General features: G+C 36.6%; 1 protein-coding gene across 2 annotated transcripts in view; it reads right to left on the bottom strand.

Moving 5' to 3' along the window:
* Positions 1 to 27,644, bottom strand: part of phactr1.S (phosphatase and actin regulator 1 S homeolog) — a 178,900-nt gene that overhangs the window by 112,916 nt on the left and 38,340 nt on the right. The window contains exon 1 of one of the 2 annotated variants that reach the window (XM_041567749.1): positions 14,889 to 14,999. The exons of the other annotated variant lie outside the window; for it this stretch is intronic. The gene's annotated coding sequence lies outside the window, so the exon portion shown is untranslated. Of the gene's footprint in view, positions 1 to 14,888; positions 15,000 to 27,644 lie in introns of those variants that run through there. 2 annotated transcript variants of the gene reach the window in all.

The raw sequence follows: 27,644 nt of genomic DNA, 5'->3' as shown, positions 1-27,644 counted from the left end.
AAGATAAATTTCTATATTCAAATAGTCTAACTTTTGTTCAAATCCAAATCGAATTTTGGCCTATTCGATAGTCGAAGTACACAAAAATAGCTCGAAATTCGAATTTTTTTACTTTGAATTTTCACTTCAACTCTTGATAAATCTGCCCCTAAATTAACCCAGTAGGCTGTTTCTGTTTTTAATGAGGATTGATTATATCTTAATTTGGATCAAGTACAAGGTGCTGTTTTATTATTACAGAGAAAAGGGAAATCATTTTTGAAAATTTTGATGATTTTGCTAAAATAGAGTCTATGGAAGACAGCTTTTCCGTATTTCAGAGCTATCTGGATAACAGGTTTCCGGATTACGGATCCCATACCTGACTATGTGCACAAAGGATGCAAACAGATATGTTGGCAGTTCCCTTTGCACAAATGGATAGCTCTCAGAGTATCCATTGATGTACTGGAGCCTTTCCTCTAGAACTGGGTTGTGTCATGAAGGTTTTGAAAAGAGAAATAATTCAAGTGAGAGCTAAATTATATGGCAGATGTTTTAAACCTTTAAAATTAATGAATGTACAATTGCTCAGATTGCTATTCAAAGCACTTTTGCGATTTACGTTATATTTTCATTATATTTTTTCATTATATTTTTTTGAAGATTCCAACATATTTCAAGAAAAGCAATCGTCTAACATAAAACATTTTGTGGACTCTGGAGCTTGACAGTGAAGAACAGGCTGAATTTCAATAGTGTGGGGCTCAGAGGGTTAAACAGTCTCTTATTAAACATTCAGGTGAAGGTCAGGGCTGGCAGCAAATTGAATGGCCAGGAACTAGCAATGACAGACAACTGAGGTGCACCCTGAAATTAAGACCCACAGTTTAGCTCACAAACCTGGTTTCAGGAGGGTTTTCATCTACAAAATTTGTAGCACAATGACATCACAGTGTAACAGGGTGGGTGTAACAAGGCAACTTCATTATTTTTTGCCGAGGGCATAACCCTGACCTTATGATAATTCCAGATGATGGATGTTGGGTCTCATGCCACCTTCTATTGTACTGCGCTGTAGAATATATTGTTGCTTCATAAAAACGAATAATAATCAAGTATAATGACAGATAATATACTTTGGCTGTGACCTCTACAGATTATCTCTAGGAACTGTAGTGAAACTCAAGGCACCTAATGATTTTCTGAAGAACATTTACTCTACTTGGCAGTAATGACCTTAATGTTTCAGACAAAGTACATGCATTGCATTTGTTTCACAGTCTTCCTGATACATTTTCATCTCCGGCTGCTGACAGAGTAGACCACTAGTCACAAAATATTCCTTTTAAATAATAAGGATGCCTAATATTGAAAAGAAAGCCTCATTGACTATAAAAAAAATAATTGTTGAACAACTGTGACTAAAATATTAAGATTGGCTGCAGTGATCTGCATGTCATCTGACTCCTTTATATTTTAGACTCGCTGCAATCAACTATGTGATATAATCCCATAAAAGAAACTTGTATGGGATGTGCCTAGAACCTTGAAAAAACAGTTAAAAGTTAAAAAGTTACTTTGTTCCTCTTAATAAATGCCCTTGCCTCTGAAATGTATCACAAAGTATTGCATAAAGAATTTTTTATTCCAAGCCACATTTGAAAAAGCATTACAGAAAAAGAAAGGGCAAAATAATTTCTCTACATGAATTATGCCTAAATGTTGTTAATGTTATTATGATTTATGAGCTTGCAAGTGGCGCCTTTAGAGAAGGTGTTTAACATGCCCTTTCTGTTTTTATTAAGGTATCCTTCTGGCCATGAAAAGCTAAGGAGTATGAATTTTTTAACTGTATTTACATAAATGGATGCTTTCTTGGGCCACCTTCTCCCATGGGTGCAATAAGGCACAGGAAGATGAGACAATAATCACAAGGAAGCTAACAAAATAAAGTCTGTAAGGCAACATAGCAGCATAAATACAGTATGCTTTAGCTAGAAATAATTATGGAAAATACAGCTTATATTTTTATCTATGTCAATCTATGCAATCTTGGACTTGGTATAGGAGTGATATTATATTATACCTCCCAACATTTGAAAAATGTAAAGAGGGACAAAAACTTTTTATAGCCATGCCCATTTTATGACCACACCTCCTAATTACCATGTCCATTTTTCAAGATTTGGCAGGTTATGAAAGTTTGAACACATTTCTGGGAGTTTTATGGCCATGTTTTATGTGTTATAACACATAAAAAATGCTGTTTAAGCGTTGAGTCACAGTTTTCACAAGAGACCTGCTTACCTGTTACAATTGTTTCTTTGCTTAGCTTAAATTGTTACAAATGTATCAAAGTGCAGCTGCTCAGTGTTCTGGACTCTGCCAAAAAGCGTCTTATTTTAATTGCGTTTCAGAAACGTTGTATCTTTTTCTGGTGTCAACGCAGGAGATCAAAAGAAACTCAAGACCCGGGACTGCGAGCTGAGCTGTCAAAATTGGGAATGTCCCACAGAAAGCAGGACAGTTGGGAGTAATGCTATAGAGTTAATTCCAGCTGCTATTAGGGATGCACCGAATCCAGGATTCTGTTCGGGATTTGGCCAGAATTCTGGCTTTTTCAGCAGGATTCGGCCGAATCCTTCTGCCCGACCGAACCAAATCCAAATCCTAATTTGCATATGCAAAATAGGGGCAGGGAGGGAAATTGCGTGACTTTTTATCACAAAACATGGAAGTAAAAAATATTTTCCCCTTCCCATCCCTAATTTGTATATGCAAACTAGAATTCGGATTCGGTTCGGTATTCGGCCAAATCTTGGGCAAAGGATTCGGGGGTTTGGCCGAATCCAAAATAGTGGATTTGTTGCATACCTACTTCATATCAGGTTGAGTGACATGCTCCAGTACTGAAAAAGCTGGTCTTTGGCGGGGTACACGGGGTGTGGCCACGCTACAGCTTGAATTCTCATACAATTGAGACCATACACTTTGGTCCTTTGGCTGCACTACAATTTGAGACAAAAGTAATGCAAGTTGCTTTGCTAACAATCAGATGCTTGTTTTCATGGATTGGGCTTGAATATACAGTATGTTACCTAACTGATCTTATTCCCCAGCCTGCAGGTACACATTACAGGTATGGGACCTGTTATCCAGAATGCTTGGGATCTGGGGTTTTCCAGATAGTGGATGTTTCAGTAACATGGATTTTCATACTGTAAATGTAATAGAAAATATAAACATTAAATGAACCCAATAGGCTTATCAAGTACAAGGTACTGTTTTATTATTACAGAGAAAAAGGAAATAATTTTAGAATTTGGATTATTTAGATAAAATGGAGTCTATGTGAGATGGCTATTCATAACAGGTTTCCAAATAAAGGATCCCATACCTGTACACCATATTGCTACCTTGTGAATTTCTACTAATACTATTGTCACTACACTGAAAAGCATTTTATTATGAGAACGAATGACCTGTAGCATGTACAATAACATAAAATAATCCAATGAGCTCCATGTTCCTTGGGAACATCAGAGCAGTCTACATCATTAGGCTATTAGGTTATTGGAAACCCTTTCTCCAGAATGCTCTCATATTACAGAAAGATATAGACTCAATTTTATCCAAATAATCCAAATTTTAAAAACGGATCCCTTTTTTCTGTAATAATAAAACATTACCATGTGCCTGATTCCAATTAAAAGATAATTAATCCTTGTTGGAAGCAAAACCAGCCTCTTGGGATTATTTAATGTTTGCATGATTTTCTAGTAGACTTAAGATATGCATACCAGGTCCCATACCTGTATGGTGAACTGGACAATACTATGACTAAGTGCCCCAGTAGGTATGAAACATGTTAGGGGGTCATCTGTATGTCCCAATAAATTATTTGAATTTTTTATCTTAACTTTGGTCTTTACTTTTGGAGAAAACTCACAACTTCTAGCTGTAGTGAACTGGACCTACTAATAGGAAAAAAAGACCCACACAGTGCAGTGTGCAAATGGGGAGATAATGTTGTCTAAATGATGGGTAGTTCATATCCGGAGTCCAATTTATTCATTTAGGCTAGTGATCCCCAACCAATGGCTCACAAGCAACATGTTGCTCACCAACCCTTTTGCTGTTGCTCCCAATGGCTTCAAAGCAGGTGCTTATTTTTAATTGCAGGCAAGTTTTGGTTGCATAAAAATCAGGTATACTGCCAAGCAGAGCCTCCCGTAGGCTAAAAACAGCCATACACAGCCCTTATTTGTCACCCCCCCCCCCAGGTTTTTTTAATTTTTGTGTTGCTCCCCAACTCCTTTTACATTTGAATGTGGCTCATGAGTAAAAAAGGTTGGGGACCCCAGATCTAGGTCCATCTTGCCAAAGAGTGTTAAATAGTGTTGTAACCCCCTGGGGCCTGGGTGTACAATGCTCACCTGCCTCCCACCCTTTAAACTTGCAGCCCCTGCATGTGCAATGAAAAAATTCCCCTGCCCTACCACCCACATTATGCTTATCCCAGGCCCGAAGGAGGTGTGTGTCTGTGTGTATGATCACACCCCACAACCATGTAGTTACGCCATTAGTGTAAAAAATCAGGTTGATAAGTGCTTTCATCTTTCAAGTAGGTGCACAGCAATTCAACTTCCTAAGCATCCTTTATGAATCAGGCCAAGGCTCACCAACAAAGAACCAGCCAAACACACACCATATAAAGGGTAAGTACTAAAACTGCTGTATGTCCTGGAAAACTCAGAATCTAACAGACTAATAGATAAATACAGTAGTACATAACTGTTCTCAGTCTAGTACTATGCCACAAAATTGGTAGATTTATTATCACAGCACTGAAGTCCAAGTTATAATTCATATTGGCATCTAATCAAACACAATGATAAATACAGATACCGCAAATGGAGTGAATGAAGAAAGAATAAACCATAGCTTGAAACAATACATAGAAACAAAGCATCACATATAAATCCAACAGAGCATAGTCAGACAGCATTCAGCATCCTAAATCATGCCCGGATCAATTGTTTCCTCAACAATGGATAACAGAAACAAGACCTGTAGTACTCGTAACATTTGTCATTAGAAATAAGACAAAACATCAGACACTGAATTTAACCCTTTTGGTAATCTCGTATTTTAAAGTACAAAATTCAACTTTACTTCCATCTACATAGTGGAATATTACAACTGGCAGTACATGAAAAACTCTGCGACTGTTTGTTTTGTAAAGAGATGAACATGTGAACATAACAAGTGAAGTGGGTGTTATGTTCGATGGGTGCTTGGGTTTATCAGGCACAATTCCAACAGTCTATGTTTAAACCTAGACAGCAGCAACTCTTTTTCCATCCCTTAACTGTGCCTCTCATTACCAATACAACAGCTCTTACCTAAGTAATACAGATGATTACATTAATGAAAGTTGGCAACAAAATTGTTCTCGCAATTTGAGATTCATCATTTTGCTTCAGGGCAGTTAAGATTCACAAATCAAAACAAATATCATCTGCGTTTAGGCTATTGCTTGTTTCCATAATGATTTTTAGAATGATTGAAAGCCTGTACTTCAGCAGAAATAACATTGAAAAATGCAAAGCCTGTACTTCAGCAGAAATAACATTGAAAAATGCCTCCCATGGTAATGACTTACAGCAGACTTGATTGCCAATGCACTATATTATGCTCTTGCTTAAATTCTGCTTTCGCTACAGGACATCTCCATTGTTAGAGTGTTCTTAAAAGGTTGGGATTATTCATACCCTGGACACAATCTTAATGGCCAACACAGTATGCAAATTGCCTTTACTTGTCTGGAATATGCACATGGCAATCATAAAGAGTCATTTCTGGGATTTTTTTTTATTTGAGCCACGAGGGACAACAGCGCAGCGTTGTGGTTATTGCACTTGTGTCTGATGTGTTAAAATGAATGCAGTTGTTCACCAGGTGCATGTTGTGTGATGCATCCTGCTGTGGAAACCCTGGAATTGTTGGCACTGAATTTCCTTGTACTTGTTCCCAATATTCTCAACAAATGAAAAATATGGAAATGTAAGAAACATGTCTGAATGTATTTGTTAATATGAGCACAGCCTTTGTGTCCATCTGACCCCAGGCACACTTGCACTTGTGTTTGTAGGTGAGCCCTGGAGTGTTTGTACCACACAGAACAAGCAATGCTGCTCAATATTTACTAAGGGAAAGCTTATTAAAGGGGAACTCCACAAAAAACATAACTTAAGCTTTTTGAAAAGTAAACATAATTTCAAGCAACTTTGCAATATACATCATTAAAATATATGCAATTTTTTAATGGTTTCTGACAGTTCCCTAAGCCTAGCCCCCTGCTCTCCTGCTGATCTGTCTGACTACCTTGCTGAGCTGGCTGACTACTGTTACTTTGTATCAACAGCCATCTGTCCTCAGCCTGCAACCTCCAAACCCCACAATTCCCTGCACACGTGATTTCAATAAGGAACTGAACATCACAGTGCAATGCATTGAGGGTTATGTAGTTCCTACATGCTGTCTGTAAGCTGTGGAGAAGTTGTTATAATTTGTAACATCAGTGTTTAGTCCCTCCTTCCCTGCCAGGAATCCAAATGATGCAGAAAGAGAAGAACTGTTAAAACAGCTGGATTTCAGCATAGAAAATGACATTTATTCATACTTTTTTTTTAAGAAACAGGTAATTGTGATGGATATATCAGGGGTTTCTGTGTTATGTGGGCCTCTTTATCAAATTTTAGTTTGGAAGCCGGAATTCCCCTCTAACAGTACATGTGCAATCATGTTTTTGGTACTATAAGGCAGAGTTATCAAAAGTCGAAGTGAAAATTCAAATTTAAAAAATTTGAATTTCAAGCTAATTTTTGTGTACTTCTACTAGGGAATAGTCCAAATTCAATTTGTCATGTACTGTGTATTTAAAAATTGTCTTCTAACATTCGCCATCTAAAACCTGCCGAATTGCTGTTTTAGCCTATGGGGGACCTCCAAGAACCTATTTGGAGACAATTAATGGACTTTGAAAAATTGAAGGGTTTTTTTGGAAAAACTTTGAATCAAATTTGATCAAATGCACTATTACTTTGAATCGTACAATTCAAATTTCACTGAAAATTGATCTATTCAATCGAAAACAGACCTATTCAGCCAAAAAAGAACTTTCTCGAATTTCGACGTTTTTCTAATTCAAAATTCAACCCTTGATAGATCTGCCACTTCGTGTGCAAAATCATACAGTTTACATTTGCTTTTTGGATTAAAAAACAGCAAAAATTCGAAGTAAATCTAAATAAATCATTTATTTAAGTCCAAATACAGTTTTATAACTATAAAATTCAAATTTTAAGTGGAAAAAAAACCTTGAATTTTTGAGATTTATTACCCAGAGGATGGAAAAAGTCAGAACCCTAAAATGCTCCATTTCAGACCTGCTGAGGTTGTATATGAAAGTTAATGGGAGAGGTCCCTATTCTGTGGTCTGCGCTGGAATTAGGCCAAAAATCAAACTATTTCAGACTTTTCGGACTTTACAAGAAAACGCCTGAAAAAAAATCGAGCGATCCGACCCCGATCCGATTAAATCATGCTTTTTTAATAATAAGTAAGCTCCAATCGTGGATTAGTCAGATAACTTCGGATTTTGATAAATAAGGCCCTAAATGACACCAACTAAAACCTGCAAAAAAATTGCAATTTGCGATATTTCCTGCGCTTGACCCATATATACGATTATAATTGGGGCAGAATAGGGAAAGTCGTTTTTAATAGCATTTTTGATAAATATGTCCCTTTTCCAAAGAGTTACACAAACTACAAGCAACATCAAAAGCTTGAGTCCTTTAGTCACTTGTAGTACTGGCAAGACCCACCCTAAATCCTGTTCTTCAGCAAAGAGCAGGCAATCCTCACTGTGTCGTAGTTATAAACTAATATTATAAACTGTAGGAAAGTATGAAAACCCATTAGTGCCTCCATCTGTCAAGAATCTTTGTGTTGTTCTTGCCTTCTTGTATCTAAGCCAGATGCACAGAGCACTAGCTGTCACTGAACATGGAACACGAGGCTGTGAATCATTCAATAGCAGCAAACACACTGTCCCTGGAAAGATGGGTCATGAGACATGTCACATAAAATAGCAAATTGCTACTGAGTCAGCTGTTAGAGCTGCATGCTGATAGTCCTTGAGGAGCTAATGATATAGACTGCGGCTGCCTAGCAGACAGGTGTTATCTGTATCCAGGAGGGCACTTTTCACTGTGTCTCCAACAAGTAATCAGGTGGGATAGTTTAAAGTTAGTATAAGGCCAAAAGGTTAGAGTTAGCGATACAATCTTTCTGCCAACCTGATAAGGACAATACAATTATGGCTCCACTTACTTTACAACTATTATGCTAGCTGCCTGTCATCATATCACTGTTTCAGGTTCAGCATGGTTCCACACCATAGCATCCACCTGTATCTAGAGTCCCTGCTGTAAACATTGTCAACACAATTTTTCATATTTATACCAGTTAGTCCCTATTCTGCATGTCAAGAACTCAGATAGTGTTCACATAGTACACTTTCCTTCACTGTGAAGATATTTCTTTGATGGTATTTAAGACATGACACATTTTTTTCTGTAATCCAATTCCAGGCCAGGGATTATAATTCATGATGGTCCTTTATATATGAACTATAACAAGGGAAAGTTGTGCTCACCACAAATTTTTAAAACTATTAGGTGCAATGAGGCTGTGAGCATGTTGTAGCCCCCACCCTTCCCAGCTATAGTCAAGTGATCCCACTGGTGGCTAATAAAAGGGCAACCAAGTTTGGGAGTTTTACCCTTGAAAGCAGCAAGTAAGTTGCAGGTAAAACTTAGTCCCGGTGTAAACTGTATAATGAAGCAATAGAATTCTTAATGAATCAGATGCAATTTGAGTGTAGGACTGGCCAGATATGGGATGACTTTGACGTAGTTGGCCAGCTTAAATATATTGCAATATATGGACAAACAATCCCTGTTTTGTTTAAAGGGTAAGGCATTTTTTAGTAGCTGTATGCACAAAATGTCTCAATATAAAATGTCTTAAATATATTTATAATGGGTTGAGTGCAGAGGACTCTTGTATTTCCCTTTATATATGAAATCATTTAATACAGAACCGAATACAGAAATTAAGAAGAGCTTACAATCTAACCTGTGCATGAACATTGGAAAATTCATTAATTTGTCCAAGGCAACTAAGTTTTGACAGGACGTGAACTCAGGATTTGAATCAGATACATAATGGCAGCAAACAAAATTGACATTATATAATATTCTCGAGAACCTCCTGAGATTAGCTGATTTGGTTCATTTGCTACCTTCAGAAAACAAAATTCTCAGAAGCTGAGCACTGAGAGGCCCAATGCAACACTGTACAGTTGGCACACAGTATGCTTCTAATTTATATTGCATGATATGTCAAAATGAACAGTTAAATAAACATTGCAGGAAAGCATGAAATGAGAATAATAAAAAGTGATAAAAGTGTACCTGATGAAAAAGTCCTGAAAGTGGGTACTGATATGACCATTCATGTAAAATAAACCATCATTAATATATCAGGAGCCATAAAAACATTTTTAAAAGATAGTGGGGTAACTGACAAGATAACTAAACAAATTTTATACAAAGAATATAATTATACACAAGTATTTCTGTTCATATCACAAGTATCACTTTCCAGTAAATAATGTGATCATTTGCCATTATATGTTGCCTAGCACCTTATTAAAGGAAATCTAAAGCTTAAAAATGTTGTAGGGCAGAAATGCTACACTGTACTACATTTTGGGGCGTCTATCGCAAGGAAACCACAGTTCTTGAGCAGAGAAAATCTGTGCATCTGATAATGTCCCTGGTCTTTTCTGCTTATTCACAGCACATGCTCTGGGCTGATGCCAGTTGCTTAAGCTTAGGGAGAATATACTGTACATATTTAATTTAATATTTATGATAAAAAGCTAATTAATAATTCATTCTCACAACATTGCAGTTCACAAACGAGTGCATCAGAAGTTAATTATTAACCCCACAGCCCAATTGCAATGACAGATGAACCTAATTTTCTGCTTTATGATTTTCTAAAACCTTTAAGTTAAACTTCTCAACAGCTGCCCAGAGCATACGGAGCATGTGAATTGTCACTAACGCTCAAAAGATGGCCTAATAGGATCCAAGATGGTGAGGTCCTTTTTATAATTTTAAAGGCCTAGATCATTACTGTTATAGAGCTGCTGCTAAACCCCTCGGCTGGTAGAGTAAGTCCCCAATATAAAACACAGCATTTCTAGCCTTATTCATTTGTAGGCTTTAGTTCAACTTTAAGGGGCAGATTTACTAAGGTTTGAATAGTAAATTTGATTCAATGTTTTTTGTGGTCAAAACTCACAATTTCAAATTTAAAACCAAGACTCGAATTTGAATTCAAATGTGAGATATATTACAGACCTTTCAAAAATTTAAATGAGAATATTTGCCATCTAAAACTTGCCGCGTTCATGTAGAAGTCAATGGCAGAGGTCCCGTGAATTGTTTGCCGATTTTAATAGTAGTGATTTGCCAGAATTTTCACCAAAACGACGAAACTATGACGGCCTTGGAGAAAAAAAATGTTGCACGTCCAAAAAAATTTGACGCGCAATATTCAAGCTTTTTTTAACATCGGTTCAAATTCGGGTCGGGACTATTAGATCAAATTTTAGATGCTCACATTTTTTTATAAATTATATATCATTCAAATTGTGAGTAAAATCAAATTTATTAGAGTTTAAAAAAACAACATTATTCTAAAATTTGACCTTTGATAAATAACCCCCTAAATGTATTGATTTATTCTTGAATATATGAAGTATTTTATATGATGAAAAAAGTTAATAACCAGGCAGTTTAAGGCAGTAATTTAAACTGAAGTGTAATATTTATTTCAGCACTATATGTTTCAGGCTTAGCAACTGTTCTATGTTTTGTGCACATTTTATATGCCAATACTTAGCCCTGTATTTTATTATTCTCCCTTTAGGTACTTTATTATACAAAATGCTCTTACTATAAGCACTGTATTACAGGTATAGGATCTTTTATTCAGAATGATTGGGACCTGGGGTTTTCTGCCAAAGGGATCTTTTTGTAATCAGCATAACTTAAGTTTATCAAACACACTAAACTAACTCAACAGAGTTGTTTTGCCACCAATACGGGTAGACACAGCTTATCTACTATCAAGTACATGATACTGTTATGTCTATGACGGCAGACAGAAGAAGGAAAAAAGAAGAAGCTTTCTGCAAACAAGAACACCTACCCAAGTATCAGGTAAGTGAATACAGTCGCTGGGGGGGGGGGTACATAACCACCATCCCCCAATCATTGATGATTTTTCTACTCCTTTAAAAAAAGTCTTTTAATAGAGGCTAATTTTGGTTGTGTGGATTTATATTTTTATCATCTTGATTTTTTTTTTAAATCTAAGGACACAATTAAGGATTACCTTGGAGTTAATTCAGTCAATGCAAACAAAATCATCTAGAAAGATGCTAACCCCCATAAACAGTATTAGTATTCATAAGGGTATTTCATTCAAATAGTGTATTCTTTTCAAATAGAGCATTTAGGTCTTGATATGAAGTGCTGGTTTATATATTCTGGATAAATTGCAATGGCCAAACTAATACATTAGTGGTCAGTAATTCAGGGAATATTCTTATTTAATTTACAATTACTTTTCCATAAAATACATTGCAATCAGCCCCATGGACCTGGGAAGGCACATTGTGAAATTGTAGAAGACACATTGGCCCCCTTGGGACCACAATGACACTGAAATTCTGTGAAAAATTCTATGTGGGAAAAAGACATGGCAGTTGCACTAAAAATTACACATCCTTACTATATTTGCAAATGAAAAGACGCCCTATAGTATTGTGATTTTCCATGGTTTCAAGTATCTTATCCCTTATTAGCCCGTTCAAAACAGAATCTCTCTTTGATAGTGGTACCACATAAGCAATTCCCAGTCTCTCTGCACATGCCAGACCTCCATCCTGAATCTGAAAAATTAAAAAAAATCCAGTCCCAGACCTGTGTTTACCTTTATATGTTCATGTCTCTTTTGAGACATGCATCAATAGTTATACTATTAGAATTCGGTCTATTAAAAGCTGGTTCCTCAGTGGTGCAGACAGACAAGAAATAACAGAATCACTTCTTTTTCCCTGCTCCCATCAACCAACTGACCTCCCTCTGATAATAACGGTTCCACCCCATGGTGCTTCATTTTCACATTTCAATTTCAAAAAGGATTTAATAACAAGTAAATTGTAGATGTTCAAAGCTGTTACCTGCCTGACTTCTAGTGTCTGCCAATAATAATCTTTGAACAAGCCACCTGGAAATTTCCTCAAATAAAAATAAAATGAGTTTTAGAAATATAAACATTGTACATTTTTGTATGTGAAATATAAAGGACTCAGTTACAGATACATTTTATACATTAAAATACCAATTAGCCCAGAGTGAAATGTAATGGCCTGAAATGTCATGTTATAAAAATGGTAAGGTAACGTTTTTCTCAGGCTGCTGCTCCAATCCTTATGGGCAGTTCTATTAAATCTCAAACCAAGTACTACAGTTAGTGGGCAATATACACAGAGAGAAAAAGGATGAAGACAAGGAGCATTATATTTCATGTTTGGTCAACTTTCCAATAAAACAATGACTTAGCAACTAGGAGGGTAAGATGTTCTCTCTGCTTCCTTCAGCTTTCAACAAATCTTTTCAAGTTTTTACATTCAACATCCATCAAAGCTGAAGACTGCATTTTATACATATATATCAACTTAGAAGATGACGTTTTTTATCTTATACATGTGCAACGGGAGTGAAATGAATGATTTATGATATGTGATAATTAAAAATGAAATGGGAATATTCATGTTGCAGTTCTAACAATGACAGTCACTGTTTCTGATTCAGCCATTTCCTCTCCATGTGACTGAATTAGCAAACGAAATGGATCTTCTTTGTACGTTTGGCTGACAATTTGTTTCTAATGAGAAGGACTTATGGCAGCAATTGGCATTTATGAAAATACATGATGCATAAAACTATTGCACAGCTGTGGTTCCTTTTCTTGCTTGTTTCTCCTTTTGAATTAAAGGGGAACTGTCACTATTAAATAAATCCATTAAACTATATTGGATAGTTGAGCAAAAAAACCTCTTACTAGGCAACCTTCATGCTATCAGAGAACATCATAACATGTGACATGCAATAAATATGGAAAATAAAAGGGTACCCCCTAAACATTTCATAAAAAAATTCAACAAATTAAAATTTCGATTTAGGCCGTTTGGCCATAAACTCTGTAATATGTGGATCCACCAACAGCCCTTCTGGGAGACAAGACTGAGGGTTCAATAAATAATAAAATGCTAAATTAATTTTAATACTAGAAAGACTTTATGGAGAACAATGTAAATCTTTATACTTTAACCTTCAAGGTGTAATAACCACTACAAATGATATGTGAAAAAGTGATCTACCATCTTCTAAAAATTCCAATATGATAAATAAAAACAGTATATAGGCCTTGTTTGGGCATAGGTTATACATGCAAGCTTCTCTAAATGAGGACATGTAGAATTGGTAGTAATAGAGCAAAAAAAGATACCTGTTTTTTTTCTTCTAAAATGATAGCTTATTTAAGCAAAAGATTCAAATGAATAAGAGAGTTTGCATTTTTTGCTGCAGGAAAAAAGACACATGACAGCAAGAGAAATAAGCTGTCGATATAAAAAGCATGGCAAACTGTACAAATGATTGCACCAATTAGGCAAACCAAGGCTGACTAAATACAGTATATCTTTTGCTTTTTTATTCATATTGTCATTATGTTAATCTATGTATATTATCTTACAAAACCCTCATACATTTGACATGTGCACACTTAAAAGTAGGAGGCTCAGTAATGTGGATTTTAGTGTAATAATGCACAAAGGTATATATCCAAATAGTTTAATACATTGTACTTGTCAATGTAGTTTTGTTTCTAATTTTACAGAATATATAACTCTTCAATGTTTACACCCCTGTTCTGCATGAGAGAACTGTTACAAAAAAACATGTTTTTCCATGTGACGCTCTTTTTCTGTATGACAGTGATCATATGTCACATACCACTTGTCACAGGGCTGCTTGTTATATAGATCATTTCAGGAAGGGTAGGTGGTTCTGTAGATTATAGAGAGAGTTTTGTTTTGATACTACTGATATTAACAATGGCAGGCAAAGAAAGCATAATCCCTCTATTGTATCCAGCTGTGAATAAACAGCAATGGCAATGGGCCATTCCTTTCAACCATTAAAAAAAAATAAAAGTGAAGTTAAGCCCCATGTTCCTGTTATATATTTCAGGTAGTATTAGTTCTGACAATTCTGTCGAATGTGTGAAGATGATTGGCAGTTCCCTGATAATTTAGCAAAGAAAGGCACACATTCTCACTATAGGGATGACGCACTGAATGAGGCATAATGCTATTTTTAACCATTGCTGTAAGAAAATAGAATCAAGATGTCTGTCACAGATCAGATTAACCATAAAGCTGATTAGTTCAGCAAGTACAGAACATGTTGCCACTCTATCATATTATACTTTAAATCTACCATATCAACAAGCCATTTGGTTACTGCATCTCACTATTTTCATATAACCAGCACTGTACAAGATGACAAGCCAAAGATTGATTTTCCTGACTGTCCGGGTCTTTAATCATCACCAAAATCTTAGCTCAGCAGCAGGAAAAAATCCAATAACCAGGAATCAAGAGGGTTTATATAAGAGGACTAAGCATTTACCTCAAACGATCTTCCGATGCCTCCTGAGTCATGTCTCAATTAGACACCATAATCAGGATTAAACAGAGTGAAATGAGCAGTGCAAAAGAATGCGATCAATCCTGGAGTCTCCCTGCAGAGCTGCGGAACAATATCCTGGATGACTGTCACTGACTGCTTGCGTCCAGCACGCAGGCCTTCCCTATTTCACTGATGTATGAAAGTATGAAAGTCATAGGCTGGGAACATTATGTTAATCATTGGCAAAGCAAAGTCATTAATATGCAGTGCTGGTAAAATTATGTCATGAGCCAAATAAAGAGGATGCCGCAGATAGGTAATTCAATGTATTGCTTCTATTAACATGAAAAATGCAAGCTGCATTCCAGTGAACAGATGCATATCATATGCTGGAACCAGGGCTGAATTTATATATAGGCGAAAGCAATAGGAGGGCAGCCGTTGGGTGCTTATATACTGCTGCAGGAGTCCTGCCTTGTATATCCAGCAACGGACCTGAGGGGGCAGAGTATATTGCTCAGCTGTTAGCGTGGCGTCACTTCTGCGACTTTGGGGATGCCCTAAGGGTGGCTCCAGACCTAAATACAACCCTTTACATTTAAAATAATCATTACTGGTGGCACAGTTCATCACAAATTGAAGTTGAACATACAATAAATGATAAAGGGACAGTTTGGCTGATTACAAGCCACGCCGTCAAAGATTTCTCATGCAAACTGGTCAAGTTCTTGTCAGAAAAATTTTGTGATGGTGTGTTTTTATGTTTTATGCCAGTTCCTCTCCTTTATGCACATGGGGTATTAACCAACTGAAAGATAAAAGGTTTGCACCTCCTGACCATACCACATAGGCAGATTTAATTGCTAAAAGCTATTTGGCTAGCTATCAGTATCATTATTCACCTACAAATGAAGTAATTAATCAGAAGAGCCGTTGATATGCAATTAATAAAGAACAAAATAGTACATATTTACCCTTACCTCCACAATAAGTAGCTACAATGTATTTATATATCAATCCTGCCCTGAAATGGCTTGAAAAGGGATTTTCTAGTATTAATACAATTAGAAAGTGCCCTCCGAGAACTAAGATTCGACCCAGCCCCATTGTTTAGAGAATGATAGGAAGCAGGGTCCAGTACCCCACCACAAAATTCTCTTTGTCAGGGCCCTCCTACAAGTACAAAACACCATTGGTGGCCACCTACCCAAGTTAAAAAAACATTGGAGGCCAGCTCCCCCTCCACAAAAGTTTTAGAAAATCATTGGTGGCCAGCCCCCCACAAGTTAAAAAAAAAACATTGGTGGCCAGGCCCCCCTACAAGAAAAACAAAAAATATTAGTGGCCAGGGTCCCCACATAAAAGTTTAAAAAAACCACAGGTGGTCGGGTCCCCCCATTAAGTTAAAAAAAGTCAATTGGTGTTCAGTAGAACTTACCTTTCAAGTTTTCTAACCTTCTTCAGCTCCCTTCGTTGGCTTTGGCTCCTACTTCGGCAACTTCAGCTCCTACTTCAGTGGCTTTGACTCCTACTTCAGGAGCTCAAATGGGGACCAGCTAATCAAGGAAGTACAGCACAGTCGGCCCCCATAATACTTAAAAACAACTGGGCCCAGGGTGTTTGCCCTCCCCCCAGTGGCCCCATGATGGCGGCCCTGCCTCTACATAGATTATGTCTTTATCAACCTCAAATTTTTCAATTAATTACAGTTAGTGCTTCCACTATTTATTGGTGCACTGACGCAATATAGCACTCTTGTTAATAAACAAGGGTCTGTTATAATTGATAAAGCAGAGGTAGGTGCGCTTTTGCGTTTGTGGATACGTGGATCCACTTTTTTCTGGTGCAGCTCAACCCCCCTTGATACCCAGCAAGCGCGGATCTTCAGCCCCCTTATTGCATCTTTAAGGGTCTGTTATAGCAAACAAAAACGGTGCCAATTAATAGAGGCAATAGCAGATACATCAACCCACCTAGATCATTAAAGGGGTTATTTATTAAAGTCTGATCTTTTCTGGTGGAACTTTTAAAGGGGAAAAACACAATTTTTTGTAGAAAAAAACACACATTTTTCGAGATTTATTAAACTCCCATGGTGTTAAAAATCCAAAATAAAAAAGTACTCCATATCAGTCTTTCCAGTTTGTGTAGAAGTCGATGGCAGATGTCCCGTTGATATACTGATCTGCGCTGAGTTTAGTTCAGTAATCTGAAGATTTTAGTGGTTTTGGGCGTCAAAACCTGAAAAAGTCTGAGTTTTCATCGACAAATCCGAAAAATGTGTATGATTTGGATTTGTCACGACTGTATCAAGAAATTTTTGGAAAAATGTATTTATAAATAGGGGGGGAAAGCAGATTTGGTTGGAGTCGTTTTCAGAAAATAGTGAGAACTTTTCGGATTCGGATTTTGATAAATAACCCCCTTAATCTATTTGGAGTTCAAACAAATCAACGGTAATAATGGATTATATATCTGCTGCTGAAAACCTTTGGTCTACTAATGATAGCAGATGTCCCTATAAAATATTTATCAGCAGTAGCTACAGAAATGCATCTGATATCAGATTAATATTTCCAGGAATGCCATCACTTTTAGAAATCAGTTTAGGTCTTATTTAAGTAGTACAATTTTAGTGTATTTATATGTACAGTACCTGCAAGTTCATGCTCACAACCTGTACTGAGGACCTCTTTTTGAGAAGTTTTTATAAATAAAGCTTTTGTAAGTTTTTGTTTGTTTTAAGAACGCCCATGATTAAGTGTCTAAATACTTAAGGCTTTTTGTACATCTACATCTTTGCCTGTCCTTGGGATCTGTGTGTAACTGTTGTTTCTTCCTTCACTGGTGCCCAAATGATTTAATCAACATGTGAATTGAGGTTCTGCAACACTCTTCCTCTACTGAGTCTGTGAGGGCTCATATCAGAGATTATCTTTATTATACCCCAGGATGGAACGAGTCAGACTCTGATAATCTGCCATCTCAGACCTGCCAAGGTTGTGTATTAAATCAGTGGGAGTGGTCCCTATACTATTTGTAAATTTCAGTGGTCTGCGCTGGAATTAGCCCGAAAATCTGACTATTTTGGGCTTTTCAGGAAAAAAATTGAAAAATCTGACATTTCGGGAGAGCCCAAAAAATCAAGAGATTTGGGGGAAAAATCCAAAAAATCGTACAATTCGGATTTTTGCTAGATTTTATAGAGTTTTTCCCTGATATAATTATAATAAATAAGGTCCAATCGTGGATTCTAGTTTGGTCTGACTTTTTTAAATAAAATAATCAGAAAAATTTGGATTTTGATAAATAACCCCCTTAGAGTAGCATGTTTATTTATTTGCTTAATAGATAGTTTTTTCCAAATAGTTTACAAAAGCTTTTTATCACTAACACATATTTATAAAGCGACAGCAGCATCTTCTGCAACGCTGTTCAATAGATGGCTAAATATATCAACATACAAATACCATACCGATAGACACAAGAGGTGTAAGGGGCCCCTGCTCATTAGAATATACAATTTTAGATTTTTGTTGTGAGCTGGATTTACTGACAAAATAATACTTGATTAAAATAGCACTAGCGTGGGAGTACATTGAAGTGTTGTCTAAGACAGTTAGAAAGTGCAATATATACATTGTAGGTTCCATTTCCTGTATTTTTGTGTTCTTTAGTAATCACTATGCTTTTATTTGCCACAGAAGGGGATCTGCCTACATGCCACTCCAAAGTCAAGGTATTTTGCTAAAGAAAATGTATGCGTTTATTTAACGCCCTGGATTTCACAATTAGTTATTATATTAACAGTGGTTAGCTTGTACAAAAATTTGCCCTTAAAATATGATGACCATTAACAATTATGAGAAATATACCAGTTCTCAGTGCTCCGTCCTAAAGGCCTGTACATATATTGCTTACTGATTTCCTTTTGTATTTTAATGTTTTCTTAATAAAGTTATTTTCATTTTGGATTATGTATATTTCGCACACAGTTCAATAGATTGGATCTTGTATACTGTTTACATAAATTCTAATGTGAACATATTTTAATAGTGCAAAATACATAGGGTCTCAAACAAGCTGAATTAAGGTACATATTTGAAGTAGAGAAAAAACCGAAGACTAAAGAAGGTGCAACCACAGCTGTGAATCTGTAATAATCTACAGGCTAAACATAAGGTCCATGCCCCTATCAAACCTATACTGAAATGATATACACAATAATACAATACACCTCAGCATCACCTCCAAATTGCATTTCAACGGGACACAAGCAAGTAAGAATACTGTGTTTCATAAAAGAAATTACACCTCCAGACCATTGTTGATAAACTTTTATCATTTCTTATAACATGCGATAGCTTAAAGGGAACTTCAGTAAACCGTTTGGCTATTCTGAGTTCCCCCTTGATTATGAATGGGATGACGGTTCAGTGGTCGGCACTGATGATTTGCAGCTCATTTCTGACCTGGAATACATCCAGGAAGAGTGTATACATTCTCCATGCTTTCCTCTCACACTCAAAAAACATTAATGGTATAATTTATTTATGTATATAGTGCAAACATATTTTTCAGAGATTATACATCATTCAGTGCCTCAAAAGTCTCTAGCATCTCTAACACATTCACTATTATTAATGCCGATTCAGGCATCAGAGTTCACAGGGGCCATCTTCAGCCGCTTCGGTGATCCACGGAATGAAACTGGCGCTTAAGCAATTTTCGCCAGTTTCGGTGCATGCACAGTTGTCGCAAAACAGAAAATTACTCCAACTGTGCATGTGGTGCTTCGCTGGTGCATACCGAAGATGGTGGCCGTGAATTACGATGCTTGAATCTGCACCGAGTGGTAAGTAAAACGTTAGGGGCATTTGCCTGCTGTAACACTTAAGCTGGGGGGAGGATGAAGGGGGGTCTATGTAGGGTAGGGTTTTTTTAAGTTTAGGGTTGGATTCTCCTTGAAGGATAATGCAACATGACCTGTGACCTGTGACTCCTTTACTAACTCCTTTACTAACTCTGCAAAAGTATGGACAGTAGCACATAAGTAACCAATAATTGATTATCTGTGTATAGCAAGAAAACAATGCAAGCAAGACATTTGGTTTCCATCTTTTATGAGCCCCCTTTTTTCCTTACATGTTTTGATATACACTTTATATCCTAGGGCAACCTAACTTATATAGAGCCGTTTTAATATGAGCAAAAGGGCCGAATTTATGCAAATAAAATATTTTTCTTAACTGTTCTTTCATTATAAAGCAGTAACATAGCATTATTTTTCTTTCACACTTACTGACTACCTAACTAGCTGGGGTATAATGCCTTTTTAATTTATTTGTGGTCAAAAAAATGTAATTGATTTCAGGAATTCTAATTGCTTAGTACCCTGACATCCGATCTTGTGCCAAGTATAGGCCTTCTGTTCCATTATGTCCTTTGTTTTACTGATATATGTGTCCTTGTACTAAATCTCCTTGTGGATGAGTCTGCTGAACACAGTGTCCCAAATAAATTGCTATTTTGTACAAATTATCTCACCACTGTAATGCTATTTTATCTGTCTTCTAATGTACAGTAAAATCATCTGCTTCTGAGAAGCCTGCTCAGAACAACTAGCTGCTGATAGCTTGGCATATCAAATCCATATTTTCATCAGATAAGGGAACACAAGCTGCTTCTTATCTTTCAGGAAATTAATAGTAAATGCAGTCAACCGTGTAAAGACAATATGCTTTTCTTTGCTTTTCTTTGCTTTTCTTTGCTTTTCTTAAACAGAACATTGAAACGTCCTTTTGATAATTAACCATGAAGCCAAAATAAAGCACGAATTACAATGTGTCTGTTTTAAAAGATTTATAATACGCAGAAGGTTGTCATTGTAACATTATTTTGGTACAGTACAAAAGAGACTTAATTAATTCCATTTGTTCATAATCAGACCTGTGATCCAGAATGTTCAGGACCTGGGGCTTTTCAGATGATGGATCTTTCTGTAATTTGGATCTTTATACCTTAAGTCTACTAGAAAATCATGTAAACATTAAATAAACCCAGTATGCTGGTTCTGCCTTTTATACGGATTAATTAGGATTAATTGGGATTAAGTACAAGGTACTGTTTTATTATAAAAATTGGATTTATTTGGATAAAATGGAGTCTACGGGAGACAGCAGTCAGCACAACGGTTATCACTTTTTTAAAGGAGAAACAAACCCCTTATTAAAAATATCCCTACCCTCCTCCCTCACATAGACCCCCCTCCCTCCTCACCCCCAGCCCAGCTGCTACCCCTGGCAAATGCCCTGGAAGATGGCTGCCGTGAACTCCAAATCTGCACCGATGAATTAGTAAAAAGCTAGGGGCATTTGCCCAGGGTAGCAGCTAGGCTGGGGGGGGAGGATGGAAGGGGGTCTATGTGGGGTGGGGGTAGGGTTTTTTTAATAAGGGGTTTGTTTCTCCTTTAAGGTTAATGCACGTTCAATGGCCACTTTCCATTGACATCACAACTTTAGAACAGCACTACAGAGTATTCTTCTTATTTAAAAAGCCTTTATTAGAGCTTAGGGCATCAAAGCAATGTTTCAGGCCATACGGCCTTTTGTCAAGCTTGCTGAGAGGTCTGTTTTTGTAAGTAATTGTTAGTTAAAGTTCCTAAATCTGACTGTTTTGTCAACCTGACTGTCCCATCTCAACCTGTCAGTTAAAGTTTCTAATGCTAACGGATTCCTGCTGCACAAATATGGCAGCCCCTCATAGATCAACACAGGGAGTCAGACAGGTAATGGAAAAGCATCAGGTCAATACTTTATAGTAAAATTATAAGTAGCATGCAAAGCCAATATTGCAAAGCCAATATTAATTATAGTGATATAACTACAGGAGGATATGGTAAGTACGCACATGGGCCCGCACCTCCTTGGGGCCCACTGGAGCTGCGATAAATATTATTAAAGGTGGCAGGGTAGGGGGGGAATTATTTGGTGTGAATGCCGGGATTGCGCTGCTGCACTACTCTATGAACATCCTGCACCTGGGCCCAATAGTGAATAGTTAAGCCACTGACCCTAGCAACCAGACTGCATAAATTGGAGGGTTGTTGGAATAAAAAAACTCAAAGACCACAAAGAATAAAAAATGAAAATCAATTGCAAATTCTAAAAGAATATCACTTTCTACATCATAATAAAAGTTGTTTTAAATGTAAACAACCACTTTAATAAAGAATACTCAACCTTTTCCTGCTAGGAAAAAATATACAGTTTTTGTGAAAAAAAGCAGCATTTGAATTTATTTCATAAATTCATATATTTTTCTAAAAAATGAATACAGGCAAAAACTAGACATTTTGTAAATCTATCACCAATCCAACTGGGAGCAATTAAAAAAGTACTCAATTTTACATTATAGTAACCTATAGCAACCAACAGATCATTGCTTTCAAATAGATGACTACTAAATATTACCTGTTGATTGCTTGCTATTTGCTCTTGTACAAAATGTGTGACCTTTATTACATTACTATCCATGGAATGAAATGTATTGTAATGTGATGAAAGTCACAAATGTTGTGCCTTTGATGGGCAGCCATGGCTAAAATTATTATTCGTTAGCATACAGAGGGCTCAGAGTCAATATTCTTGTTAGATTATTGATCTCTTCATGACTGTGCTTGTTCAGAAATGTTCCCAGTTAGAATAAACATTACAGCATGCATGAATTTAGTGAGTAAGATCCTGGATTCGTTGCATGGCTAGCCAGAATACTAAAGGGGATGAACCAAATCCTGAATGAGACGATTATAACTATGGTTATAGATAGCTGTATGACTATTAACCTGCATTATTAGTGAAAGCATTTGTCCTTTTGGGTTTGTATTGGCTTAAGAAACATGGCTTATGAGAATTTGAAAGGAAAGGATACATAGCCTACAAATAAGATGCAGGGAATCTTCAAATGCAGAGGGAATGCAACTTGATGGATTCCATCTGCTTTCTGCACATTTCTGCAGCAGAGCATATACAACCTTATTAAAAAGTACAGGAAGCACTTCTTCCTGTGTTCCCCTGTGGTGAAACACATGAAATACCTACGGCAGGGAAATGAAAGAAGTATGTCCATTTCTAATCGGTCTTGGTGAACTTGTCTTACTCTTAGCTGATCCAGAGGAATGTGAAAAACCCAGCTCCCTTAGAGCTATTGTTGTTATATAACAAAACTCATTGCTATGTACACATAAAGAGTTAGTATTGTACACATTAAGGGGCAAATGCATCAAGGGTCGAATATCGAGGGTTAATTAACCCTCGATATTCTACTGGGAATTAAAATCCTTCGACTTCGAATATCGAAGTCAAAGGATTTTGCGCAAATAGTTCGAAGATCGAAGGAATAATCTTTCGATCGAACAATTAAATCCTTCGAATCGAACGATTCGAAGGATATGATTCCAACGAACGATGGATTATCCTTCGACCAAAAAAAGGTAGCCAAGCCTATGGGGACCTTCCCCATAGGCTAACATTGACTTTGGTAGCTTTTAGGTGGCGAACTAGGGGGTCAAAGTTTTTACTTAAAGAGACAGTACTTCGACTATGGAATGGTCGAATAGTCGAACGATTTTTAGTTCGAATCATTCGATTCGAAGTCGTAGTCGAAGGTCGGCCCCTAATTGTATTTTAAGTGGAGAAACTACATGCTTTCAATGTACTTGAATGACTATTTGAAGGATGAGTGCACGAAAACAATAAGCACATCTGAAATGTAACAGCAGTTCTTTATCAAATCTTCACTATGTATGGTTCTAATTACAGAATTTTAATAGAAAAAAAATATTTTACTCTTTATTAGTGTATCTGTCGTTTCTCACATTCCCATTAAAACATTTATAAAGCATGTGAATACAATGATTATAGGTAATTGGTCCCCTTTAAATCTTCATGCAATTAACTTTTCAATCAGTGTGACTAAAAATATTTCATAACTGCTTAATTACATTATGTATTTATTCTCGATTAAATATTCCTTTTCCATTTCACAGTTTAGTCTAGGATTTATAATTGGCCATTGTATGGAAAAAAAAAATTCAAACCAATTAAAATCCTTTTATTATCTACAATATGGGGGAGATTTACATAGGGTTTACTGTCAAAGTTAAATCCTTCGACTTCGAATATCGAAGTCGAAGGATTTACCGCAAATCGTTCGATCGAACGAAAAATCGAACGATTAAATCCTTCGAATCGAACGATTCGAAGGATTTTAATCCATCGATCGAACGATTTTTCTTCAACCAAAAAAAGCTAAGAAAGCCTATGGGGACCTTCCCTATAGGCTAACATTGAGGTTCGGTAGGTTTTAGGTGGCGATGTAGGGGGTCAAAGTTTTTTTTAAAGAGACAGTACTTTGACTATCGAATGGTCGAATAGTCGAACAATTTTTAGTTTGACTCGTTTGATTCGACGTCAAAGTCATAGTCGAAGGTCGAAGTAGCCAATTCGATGGTCGAAGTAGCCAAAAAACACATTCGAAATTCGAAGTATTCTATTCCTTCACTCGAGCTAAGTAAATGGGCCCCTATATGTTGAGACATGTAAGAAATATGTTGTTTTTGGATTATTCCTTTTCAACTAAATTTTCAAAATCTTAAAACTTTAATTATTTTAAATAAAGAACTGTGGGAGGCACATTTATCAAAGGTCGAATTTCGAATTCTTGTGAGTTTTTAAAAACTCCCATAAATTTGAAATTCGACCAATTGAAATGTATTAATAAAATGTAGTTTTATATTAAAAATTGTTAAACTTGGCTGAATGATCAATCTGCCCCTAAGTGTACCCTGATACAAATATTCAGCAATTACTCGCGTAGAAATCTTCTAGAGTGTTTACCCATTATGGTCAATGATCAGTGTGTGTATTGCTTTTACTTTTGTCCCCTCTATAAGCAAAAAGTTGTACATGGAATGATTAAAAGACCACATTGTTGAATACTATAACCATACTAGTTTTCAAGGTGCCTGTCTGGAAAACAAATGTCCTATAAACACAGTAGCAGGTGCACTGTATAAATGACAAGATTAATAACTATATTTTGTACAGTGCTTCCTGCAGCTTGCACATTGCATCTATTGTTATTTGTGTGGTGACCCTTTGAACGAGGGAATCTGGCTCTTTATATCGTAATTACTGCAGTGTGGAGAATGTTCCACTCACAGAAGGATGGACAGTTACATATGACTAAAATGTTCTTGAATCCTGATTTATATTGTCAATTATATTTCAGCATTGTTAACTTTAACATTTTTACATAAAAAAATATGCTATAGCCCTGGCATAGCCATGTGTGTTCTTATGTTGTTCATACAGTATAAATACACTAAATTGTAACCTTTTATGGACAAAGTTTTCTTTACCAAGAATTGTGCTTTTTGCTTTACAAAGGACAATGTGGAATGGTACAATTATATGGGGGGGGGGGAAGGTGAATATGCAGCAAAAATTATGTATCCTTTAGATGCTCCATATTTGTTGTTATGTGGTTTTCACATATCAGGAATGTGCAATCTAACTTTTCTGTGAATAACTAATACAGGTATGTTATCTGTTATCCAGGGTGCACGGGACCTGAGATTTTCCAGATAACGGATCTTTCTGTAATTTGGATCTTCTTACCTTAGGGGGCAGATTTATCAGGGGTCGAATTTCGAAGTTAAAAATACTTCGAAATTCGACCATAGAATTAAAATATAGCACATAGCACTTCGGCAGGTTTAATTTGGCGAAGTATTGAAGTCGAACTTTTTTTAAAGAGACAGTACTTCGATTATCGAATGGTGGAATATTCAAACCATTTTTACTTCGAATAGTCATAGTAAATTCGAAGTCATAGTATCCTATTCGATGGTCGAAGTATTCAAAAATGACTTCGAATTTCAAATTTTTTTATTTTTGAAAATTCCCTCAAATTCACTTCGACCCCTGCCCCTAAGTCTACTAGAAAATCATGTAAACATGAAATAACCCCAATAGGCTGGTTTTGCTTCCAATAAGGATTAATTATATCTTATTTGGGATCAAGTACAAGGTACTGTTTTATTATTACAGAGAAAAAGGAAATAATTCTTAAAATTGTGGATTATTTGATATATAATATAATATAATGGAGTCTATGGGAGACAGCCTTTCCGTAATTCGAAGCTTTCTGGATAACAGGTTTCCAGATAACGGATCCCATACCTGTAAAAAAACAGCTTAACCTGTCATCACTTTTAGCAGCAAGAGTACCAGTGTACCTACAAAGAAGCAGTTGTGTGTCAGGAATGTTTTATTGCTTGGTGATGGTCACAAACACTTTGTTTTGTCAGAAATGGCTATAGATTTTTCATAGTGTCTATATACAATTACATACAGTATTAACTGATATGTAGAAAGGACATCAGTCTCATGCAAAGAAAAAGTACAATATACTCTATATATCAATGCTCTAAACAGAGCAGGATTCCAGAGACTATATAACATCTGTCATAGTTTCCTCTCAGAGGTAATATCAGTGCAAGAGTAGTTACTGGTAAAATATTTATTGCTCACAGCAGCGCCAATCGATCAGTAAAAATTATAGATAGATGCAGGCATTTGCTCTCATAATAATCATACAATCCTAGTCACAGAGATTATTTCAGATACTGCAGAATTTGTTTTTCTATATGAAAACAATGCTATGCCTGGCATGATTTCACTTTCTATTGATGATAATGAATCTATAGCATTGTATGTGACACCAGCACATTTGTTTCCATGTGGGCATTTTACAGTGGTAAGTACATTATATACATTAAACACTGGGAATAAGACACACCTTATTTTAAAATATAAAGATATAAGAAGTCACAAAAGAGTGACATGACCATAGGCACAAGGTTGAAGGCAGAATGAAGGGTGTGGACTAGTACACATGGGTCGACAAAAAGATGGCCTGACCCTAATATGCTCTCTACCAACCTGAAACCAATGCAACCTGGAGCTCTTTCATTACTTATATAGCTGCACCCTCCCCTCTCTGATCTCAAAGTAAGGTTGCCACCTTTGCTGGCAGCTAAACCAGAGGGTGGACGAAGCAGATAGCACTGGGAATGGGGCAGTGATGGTGAGCATGATGACATCAGAAGGGGACACAATAGTGTCAATGTAGTTATGACAGGATTATTGCATCACTTAGATGCAACTGGCTGGATTTCTGTACAGTTTCGTCAGTGTTTTAAACTGGACAGAAAAACTGAGATGTCCAGTTCAAAACCACACGGGTGGCAACCCTATCTTTATCTAATTCTGCCTGATGAGTAAGCCCAATCCTTTAATTACAGGTATGGGATCTATTATATAGAAATCTGTTATCTCAGGGGAAGGAGCAGGGTGTACAAATAAGTGACAGCAGAAAGAAGAAGGAGGATTCAGAGACTGTAGGGTGACGCTCTGGACAGAGATCAGCCTGCCACCTGCTGGTGACCTGTTAGAAAAAAATTGTTGTGTTGGTCCCGTGGGTCTTGGGTTGGTCCATGCAACACTCCTAGGGGCACATTTACTAAGCTCGAGTGAAGGATTAGAATGAAAAATACTTTGAATTTCGAATTTTTTACTACTTCGATCATCGAATTGACTACTTCGACCTTCGACTTCGACTTCGAATTGAACGAGTCAAACTAAAAATTGTTCGACTATACGACCATTTGATAGTCGAAGTACTGTCTCTTTA

This window comes from Xenopus laevis, chromosome 6S (genome assembly GCF_017654675.1).
Source record: "Xenopus laevis strain J_2021 chromosome 6S, Xenopus_laevis_v10.1, whole genome shotgun sequence".
Taxonomy (NCBI): domain Eukaryota; kingdom Metazoa; phylum Chordata; class Amphibia; order Anura; family Pipidae; genus Xenopus; species Xenopus laevis.
This window is presented reverse-complemented; position numbering and strand designations above follow the sequence as displayed.